Here is a 10,128-nt window from a genome sequence, read left to right as displayed (position 1 = left end):
ATTTATACTCGCGCTGACGTCACTGCGGCTTTGAAAGTGTGCTGCAGTTCTCCTCCAAGTCGGGGGTGTCGCTACGGCTGGTATTGGGTGGGTCCACTGGGTGGAGTTTCCTCTGCATTTTGTGACCATTTCCGGTAGCCGTTTTTCCTTTCCTTTCCGTAACAAGGAATAAAGCAACAACAATGGCGACCGCGGAACAAAGTCTGCTAGAACAAATGGACCTAGCTGACCAGACGATACGTTTAATTATGCTGCAATATCGATGGAGAAGGCGGCAGCGTAGGTGCTATGTGGAACCGGGAGGAACGCTGAATACATCATCACAGCATGTGACTAAAACGGACCAATCACGGGAGATGATATCCGCGGCATTCTACGCGCAGCAAAAATTTTTGCCATGTGCGTGTCAAGCGACACAGGGGGGCCGTGCGGGCCAATTTGTGGGTCACGTGATGCAATGCGGGTGTTGTCGGCCGCGCGACCGCAGGAGTATAAAGAGGCCGTGAGACACGAGTGATTCATTCGTTGAACTTCTTCGTTTGGGATCCGCTAAAGGACCGAAGTACGAGTACGATGAGTGAAGGAACGGCGTACTACGCCGTGAACGTACTCATGAGTCAACAATACTCAACAATAACGCATAGTCCTTCGGTGAACGTGTTGTGCGAACGTGAACCTCAGAGATGGATCATTATCTGAATGAGGAAGCACTTGAATGATTTTGTGAAAAAGAACTGAATGATTCGGTGAAAGAATCTTTTTAACAAACTGATTCTAATGATTCAGTACACTCAGAAGAACTGCCGTGCCCATCACTAGTAGAGGGTGTTGGCGGTTGGGTGGATGTAGAGGAGCAGGCGGGACCAGAGCCAGTGAGGTGAGGTTCAATCGCAGAGAGACAGCGCAGTTGTATTGTGCGCGTGTGTGTGCCGTCTACTGAGCCATGGTTGCAAAAGACAGATTCTGCTTGTGTTATGGGCCTAAAACAAGCAGACTCAGTTCGGCACAGGCACGTGCATATATAGACCACAAGTGCTGCTCAAGCACCTGCCCTGGATAAAAGAAAAAAGGGCAATTTTTGCTCCAGCCCATTTTTTCTCTTCATCAATATTAAAATAATAACAATTACCCTCTGTGGCATCAATTCCACCAAAAGTTTTTTTTATATCTAACAGGCATTTATTTGAGTCCTTGGTAGAATTCCATTCCATTCCATTCTCCGAACCGCTTATCCTCACGAGGGTCGCGGGTGTGCTGGAGCCTATCCCAGCTATCTTTGGGCGAGAGGCGGGGTACACCCTGAACTGGTCGCCAGCCAATCGCAGGGCACATATGAACAAACAACCATTCACACTCACATTCACACCTACGGGCAATTTAGAGTCTTCAACCTTGGAAGATTTGTACATATGATATTATATATGATGATGCTTCATAAAAATTTTGCACCCTTCTTCTGACTAATAGCTTTGAACAATGAGACCCCTCTGATGCTGCGGAAGATCTCTGCAGACGTAAGATGTGACGACAAAAATGCAAGGAAAAGCCTACTAGAACAGCTGAGATTTATTTGTAGTTAATCAGAGACACTAAACGGTAGCAGTTGTGTGCTGCCTCTCTTTTAAAGAACCTGTAATGGGACCAAAAAAGTCTTGTAAATTTGACACACCACAGAGAACAGTCTTGTTAACAAGCCTGCCACCCCCACCCAAACAAATCACAGTGTATGAAATCAGGCTTCAAAATGGTGACAAATTAAGACATTCGCTCAGCTTTCAGAGGTTGTGGGCATGTCCCCTGAATGCTCTGATAATATGACCTGCGGAACTTTCCGCTGTCAATCAAATACATGCGTGCTCTAACCTAGCCTCCTGGTGAAAGTCGGCCCTCTCTCTGCTTCTTCCAAGCGATGCACACCCTCTCACGGGCCGCAGAGCGCCGTGGCTGACAGGCAGCCTCTGAGCCACAGTGCAAGACCAGCAGCCACGCCAGGGACAATATTCCCCTCCTTTGCCTCTGTTGCAATTCAGCGGTCCGTGAGCAGAATCTTGGTCATTTGGGTAAAGAAAGGGGCGGTGGTGTCAACCGATCACCTGGTGGTGAGTGGGCTCTGATGGTGGGGGAAGATGATGGTCCGACCTGACAGACCCAAGCGTATTGTGAGGGTCTGTTGGGAACGTCTGGCAGAGTCCCCTGTCAGAAGGAGCTTCAACTCAAACCTCCACCAGAGGTTTGCCCACGTCCCAGGGGAGGCGGGGAACATTGGGTCTGAGTGGACCATGTTCGGCGCCTCCATTGTGGAGGCGGCTGACCGGAGCTGTGGCCGTAAGGGGGTCAGTGGCTGTCATGGTGGCAATCCCTGAAGCCATTGGTGGACACCAGCAGGAAATGATGCGGTCCTTGAGTTGAGTGAGTTCACCCAATCAGTCTACATGTGTTTTGTGAACTTGGAGAAGGTGTTTGACAATGTCTCTTGGGGAGTTCTGTGGGGGGGTGTTTCAGGAGTGTGGGGTACCGGATCCCTTGATAAGGGATGTTCGGTCCCTATACGACCGGTGAGCATTGTCTGCATTGCCGGCAGTAAGTTGGATTTGTTTCCAGTGAGGGTTGGACTCCGCCAAGGCTGCCATTTGTCACCGATTGTGTTCATTACCTTATGGCCAAAATTTCTTACTGCAGCCAAGGTGTTGAGGGAGTCCAGTTTGGTTGTTGGTTGGTGTCATGTCCCTGCTTTTTGCAGATGATGTGTATCTGATTGCTTCATCAAGCCGTGATCCTCAACTCTCGCTGGAGTGGTTTGCAGCAGAGTGTGAAGTGGATGGGATGAAAATCAGCACCTCTAAATGTGAGGACATCATACCCAGTCGAAAGAAGGTGTAGTGCCCTCCCCGGGTCGAGGAAGATCCTCCCCCAAGTGGAGGAGTCCAAGTATCTTGGGGTCTTGTTCACAAGTGAGGGAAGAATGGAGTGGGAGATCAACAAGGCGGATCGGTGCAGCATCTGCAGTGATACGGACTCTGCAGTGATCTGTCGTGGTGAAGAAGGAGCTGAGCTGAAAGGATATGCTCTCAATTTACCGCTCGATCTACGTTCCTACCCTCACCTACGGTCACAAGATTGCGGATACCAGCGGCCGAAATTGGTTCCTCCGCAGGGTGTCTGGGAGGATCTGCCCAAACCAAATGAGGTGGCTCAGCCATCTGGTTAGGATGCCCCCTGTATTATTCCCTGGTGATGTATTCTGAACCCGTGAGGCCCCAGGACACGCTGAAGAGACTACATCTCGCGGCTGACCTGGGAATGCCTCGGAATCCCCAAAGAAGAGCTGGATGAAGTGGCTGGGTAGAGGGAAGTCTGGGCTTCCCTGCTTAAGCTGCTGCCCCGCGACCCGACCTTGGATAAGCGGAAGAAAATAAATGGATGGATGGCACATATAAACACCGTGATAGACTACGTCACATACTGTATAAAAAGTTGACCTAAGCTCTTCAAACTGAATTATTTCAAGCAGAATGGGAAAAAAAGTCTGCATGTAAACCCCAAACTTCAATAGATGTATTGATGATATTGCTCATATAAAACCGATAAAGATCAAACTCCTAAAATCAGAATCATCTTAATTTGCAAAGTATGTCCAAAAAACACAAGGAATTTGTGTCCGGTAGTTGGAGCCGCACTAGTACGACGACAGACTGTCAATTGGCAGAGAACACTTTTGAGACATAAAGACATTGACAAACCCCTCCGTCATCTTATCGTGGTGGAGGGGTTTGTGTGTCCAAATGATCCTAGGAGCTAAGATGTCTGGGGCTTTATGCCCCTGGCAGGGTCACCCATGACAAAGCACGGCTCAAAGACCCCTTATGATGACGATGGACTCATTTTTCCCTTGACCGTACGCGGGTCACTGGGAGCCCCCTCTGGAGTCAGGCCTGGAGGTGGCGCTCAAAGGCGTTTTGGTAATTGTTCCCTTTGATATTACAATGGTAGTCCCCATTTATGGCTTCACCTCCTAGCCTACCCAGAGGACATATTGTCCTGAAAGCAGAAGGGAGACCTGCTCGATAAGCAAACGGTCCCAAGAATGCAATTGCCCTCTTTGCAGTATATTGTTCAAAGAGAAAACAGTTGAAGCAATCACTCTCTTACATTAAACATGTCTAAGTAAGGTGCTACTAAAAATAAACCACAGTGGGGTACTGAATTAACTTATACATTTTGTTCTGACTTTGGTGGGGGCAGCGTGGGTTCAGTTCCCACTCAGTGACAGTGTGAATGTGGGTGTGAATGGTTGTCCGTTGTCTATATGTGCCCTGTGACTGACTGGCGACCAATTTCAGGAAAAGTCCACCTTACACCCGAAGTCAGCTGGGATAGGCTCAAGCGCCCTGCGACCATGAACAGGATAAGTGGTCTTGAGAATGGATGGATGGATCTTGTTTTTGTGCTGATCGAACATTCCCATTCTGAAAACCAATCATCGATGGGGGGGAAAAATGAAAGATACCGTACATGTGAATCTGCACACGTAACTTTGATGTTGACACCTTGACATAGTTGCATTTCCTACCGTTCCATTTTTTATTATTATTTTTTTTTTTTTTTACAAACCAGGCCTACTCAAATGTTCTGTATTAGCAGGCAAAGCACAAGTTTCAACATCTCTTCTGGTCTGCAGCTGATGATGATTTCGCTAAACACGACACCCTCCTGAAGTTAATTCATTTTCCTGTTTAATTTGTATTCCAAAAACGCAATGTTAATCAGAGTACTGTGTTTTAACTAGTGTTGTCACATACAAATGTATTTTCACAAAAAAAAAGGAAGGACTCCAATGAAAGTGTAGAACCATCTCAAGGTTGATCAGAAGAAATGGACAGCACCCGAGTTAACAATACGAATGTCACAGCAAAGGGTCTGAATACTTATGGCTGTGTGATATTTCAGTTTTTCTTTTTGATTAAATCTGCAAAAAGTTCAACAATTCTGTGTCTGTGTCAATTTCTGTCAATATGGGGTGCTGTTTCTACATCATCTTCATCTTCTTTTCCTTTCGGCTTGTCCCGTTAGGGGTCGCCACAGCGCATCATCCTTTTCCATGTAACCCTATCTCCTGCATCCTCCTCTCGAACACCAACTGCCATCATGTCTTCCCTCACGACATCCATCAACCTTCTCTTTGGTCTTCCTCTAGCTCTCTTGCCTGGCAGCTCCATCTTCATCATCCTTCTACCAATATACTCACTATTTCTCCTCTGGACGTGTCCAAACCATTGAAGTCGGCGCTCTCTAACTTTGTCTCCAAAACATCGAACCTTGGCTGTCCCTCTGATGAGCTCATTTCTAATTTTATCCAACCTGGTCACTCCAAGAGCGAACCTCAACATCTTCATTTCCGGCACCTCCAGCTCTGCTTCCTGTTGTCTCTAATCCATACATCATGGCTGGCCTCACCACTGTTTTATAAACTTTGCCCTTCATCCTCTTCTGTCACATAACACACCTGACACCTTCCTCCACCCGTTCCAACCTGCTTGGACCCGTTTCTTCACTTCCTGACCACACTCACCGTTGCTCTGGACGGTTGACCCCAAGAATTTAAAGTCCTCCACCCTTGCTATCTCTTCTCCCTGTAGCCTCACTCTTCCCCCAACAGCCCTCTCATTCATGCACATATATTCTGTCTTACTTCGGCTAATGTTCATTCCTCTCCTTTCCAGTGCATGCCTCCATCTTTCTAACTGTTCCTCCAGCTGCTCCCTGCTTTCACTGCAGATCACAATATCATCTGCAAACATCATGGTCCACGGGGATTCCAGTCTACCCTCATCTGTCAGTCTATCCATCACCACTGCAAAAAGCAAGGGGCTCAGGGCTGAACCCTGATGCAGTCCCACGTCCACCTTAAATTCTTCTGTCACACCTACAGCACACCTCACCGCTGTTCTGCTGCCCTCGTACATGTCCTGTATTATTCTAACATACTTCTCTGCCACTCCAGACTTCCACATGCAGTACCGCAGTTCCTCTCTGGGTACTCTGTCATAGGCTTTCTCTAGATCTACAAAGACACAATGTAGCTCCTTCTGACCTTCTCTGTACTTTTCCATCAACATCCTCAAGGCAAATAATGCATCTGTGGTACTCTTTCTAGGCATGAAACCATACTGTTGCTTGCAAATACTCACTTCTGTATGAGTCTAGCCTCCACTACTCTTTCCCATAACTTCATTGTGTGGCTCATCAATTTTATTCCTCTATAGTTGCCACAGCTCTGCACATCACCTTTGTTCTTAAAAATGGGCACCAGTACACTTTTCCTCCATTCCTCAGGCATCTTCTCACTCACTAGAATTCTATTGAACAAGCTGGTCAAAAACTCCACAGCCACCTCTCCTAGATGCTTCCATACCTCCACAGGAATGTCATCAGGACCAACTGCCTTTCCATTTTTAATTCTCTTTAATGCCTTTCTAACTTCCCCCTTACTAATCATTGCCACTTCCTGGTCCACCACACTTGCCTTTTCTACTCTCCCTTCTCTATCATTTTCCTCATTCATCAACTCCTCGAAGTATTCTTTCCATCTAGCTAGCACACTGCTGGCACCAGTCAACATATTTCCATCTCTATCCTTAATCACCCTAACCTGGTGCACATCCTTCCCATCTCTATCCCTCTGTCTGGCCAGCCTGTATAGATCCTTTTCTCCTTATGTAGTGTCCAACCTGCCATACATGTCATCATATGCCTCTTTTTTTGCCTTTGCCACCTCTATCTTTGCCCTGTGTCGCATCTCAATGTATTCCTTTCGCCTCTCCTCGGTCCTCTCAGTGTCCCACTTCTTCTTAGCTAACCTTTTTCCTTGTATGATTTCCTGTACTGTGAGGTTCCACCACCAAGTCTCATTCTCTCCTTTCCTGCCAGAAGATACACCAAGTACTCTCCTGCCTGCCTCTCTGATCACCTTGGCTGCAGTGGTCCAGTCTTCTGGAACCTCCTCCCGTCCACCGAGAGCCTGTCTCACCTCTTCCCGAAAAGCTGCACAACACTCGTCCTGTCTCAGCTTCCACCACATGGTTCTCTTCTCTGCCTTTGTCTTCCTAATCTTCCTCCTCACCACCAGAGTCATCTTACACACCACCATCCTATGCTGTCGAGCCACACTCTCCCCTACCACTACCTTACAGTTGGTAACCTCCTTCAGATTACATCGTCTGCACAAGATGTAATCCACCTGTGTGCTTCTACCTCCGCTCTTGTAGGTCACCCTATGTTCGTGCCTCTTCTGGAAAAAAGTGTTCACTACAGCCATTTGCATCCTTGTTGCAAAGTCTACCACCATCTGTCCCTCCAAGTTCCTTTCCTGGATGCCGTACTTACCCATCACTTCTTCATCACCTCTATTACCTTCACCAACATGTCCATTACTTCTTCTTCTTCTTCTTTTCCTTTCGGCTTGTCCCGTTAGGGGTCGCCACAGCGCGTCATCCTTTTCCATGTAAGCCTATCTCCTGCATCCTCCTCTCGAACACCAACTGCCATCATGTCTTCCCTCACGACATCCATCAACTTTCTCTTTGGTCTTCCTCGAGCTCTCTTGCCTGGCAGCTCCATCCTCATCATCCTTCTTCCAATATACTCACTATTTCTCCTCTGGACGTGTCCAAACCATTGAAGTCTGCGCTCTCTAACTTTGTCTCCAAAACATCGAACCTTGGCTGTCCCTCTGATGAGCTCATTTCTAATTTTATCCAACCTGGTCACTCCAAGAGCGAACCTCAACATCTTCATTTCCGCCACCTCCAGCTCTGCTTCCTGTTGTCTCTTCAGTGCCACTGTCTCTAATCCGTACATCATGGCTGGCCTCACTACTGTTTTATAAACTTTGCCCTTCATCCTAGCAGAGACTCTTCTGTCACATAACACACCTGACACCTTCCTCCACCCGTTCCAACCTGCTTTGACCCGTTTCTTCACTTCCTGACCACACTCACCATTGCTCTGGACGGTTGACCCCAAGTATTTAAAGTCCTCCACCCTTGCTATCGCTTCTCCCTGTAGCCTCATTCTTCCCCCACCAGCCCTCTCATTCATGCACATATATTCTGTTTTACTTCGGCTAATCTTCATTCCTCTTCTTTCCAGTGCATGCCTCCATCTCTCTAACTGTTCCTCCAGCTGCTCCCTGCTTTCACTGCAGATCACAATGTCATCTGCAAACATCATGGTCCACGGGGATTCCAGTCTAACCTCATCTGTCAGCCTATCCATCACCACTGCAAAAAGGAAGGGGCTCAGGGCTGATCCCTGATGCAGTCCCACGTCCACCTTAAATTCTTCTGTCACACCTACAGCACACCTCACCGCTGTTCTGCTGCCCTCGTACATGTCCTGTATTATTCTAACATACTTCTCTGCCACTCCAGACTTCCGCATGCAGTACCACAGTTCTTCTCTGGGTACTCTGTCATAGGCTTTCTCTAGATCTACAAAGACACAATGTAGCTCCTTCTGACCTTCTCTGTACTTTTCCATCAACATCCTCAAGGCAAATAATGCATCTGTGGTACTCTTTCTAGGCATGAAACCATACTGTTGCTCGCAAATACTCACTTCTGTCCTGAGTCTATCCTCCACTACTCTTTCCCATAACTTCATTGTGTGGCTCATCAACTTTATTCCTCTATAGTTGCCACAGCTCTGCACATCACCTTTGTTCTTAAAAATGGGCACCAGTACACTTTTCCTCCATTCCTCAGGCATCTTCTCACGCACTAGAATTCTATTGAACAAGCTGGTCAAAAACTTCACAGCCACCTCTCCTAGATGCTTCCATACCTCCACAGGAATGTCATCAGGACCAACTGCCTTTCCATTTTTCATCCTCTTTAATGCCTTTCTAACTTCCCCCTTACTAATCATTGCCACTTCCTGGTCCACCACACTTACCTCTTCTACTCTCCCTTCTCTATCATTTTCCTCATTCATCAACTCCTCGAAGTATTCTTTCCATCTAGCAAGCACACTGCTGGCACCAGTCAACATATTTCCATCTCTATCCTTAATCACCCTAACCTGCTGCACATCCTTCCCATCTCTGTCCCTCTGTCTGCCCAGCCTGTATAGATCCTTTTCTCCTTCTTTAGTGTCCAACCTGCCATACATGTCATCATATGCCTCTTGTTTTGCCTTTGCCACCTCTACCTTTGCCCTGTGTCGCATCTCAATGTATTCCTTTCGCCTCTCCTCGGTCCTCTCAGTGTCCCACTTCTTCTTAGCTAACCTCTTTCCTTGTATGATTTCCTGTACTGTGAGGTTCCACCACCAAGTCTCCTTCTCTCCTTTCCTGCCAGAAGATACACCAAGTACTCTCCTGCCTGCTTCTCTGATCACCTTGGCTGCAGTGGTCCAGTCTTCTGGAAGCTCCTGCCGTCCACCGAGAGCCTGTATCACCTCTTCCCGAAAAGCTGCACAACACTCGTCCTGTCTCAGCTTCCACCACATGGTTCTCTTCTCTGCCTTTGTCTTCCTAATTTTCCTCCCCACCACCAGAGTCATCTTACACACCACCATCCTATGCTGTCTAGCCACACTCTCCCCTACCACTACCTTACAGTTGGTAACCTCTTTCAGATTACATCGTCTGCACAAGATGTAATCCACCTGTGTGCTTCTACCTCCGCTCTTATAGGTCACCCTATGTTCGTGCCTCTTCTGGAAAAAAGTGTTCACTACATCCATTTGCATCCTTGTTGCAAAGTCTACCACCATCTGTCCCTCCAAGTTCCTTTCCTGGATGCCGTATTTACCCATCACTTCTTCATCACCCCTATTACCTTCACCAACATGTCCATTACAATCTGCACCAATTACGACTCTCTCTCTGACTGGGATGCTAAGAACTACATCATCTAGCTCCTTCCAGAATTTCTCTTTCACCTCTAGGTCACATCCTACCTGTGGGGCATAGCCACTAATCACATTACACATAACACCCTCAATTACAAATTTCAGCCTCATCACTCGATCTGATACTCTTTTCACCTCCAAGACATTCTTAGCCAACTCTTCTTTTAAAATAACCCCGACTCCATTTCTCTTCCCATCGACACCATGGTAAAATAA

This window comes from Phycodurus eques, chromosome 5, assembly GCF_024500275.1.
Source record: "Phycodurus eques isolate BA_2022a chromosome 5, UOR_Pequ_1.1, whole genome shotgun sequence".
Lineage (NCBI taxonomy): Eukaryota > Metazoa > Chordata > Actinopteri > Syngnathiformes > Syngnathidae > Phycodurus > Phycodurus eques.
The sequence above is the reverse complement of the archived record's forward strand: the minus strand, read 5'-3'. Positions refer to the sequence as shown.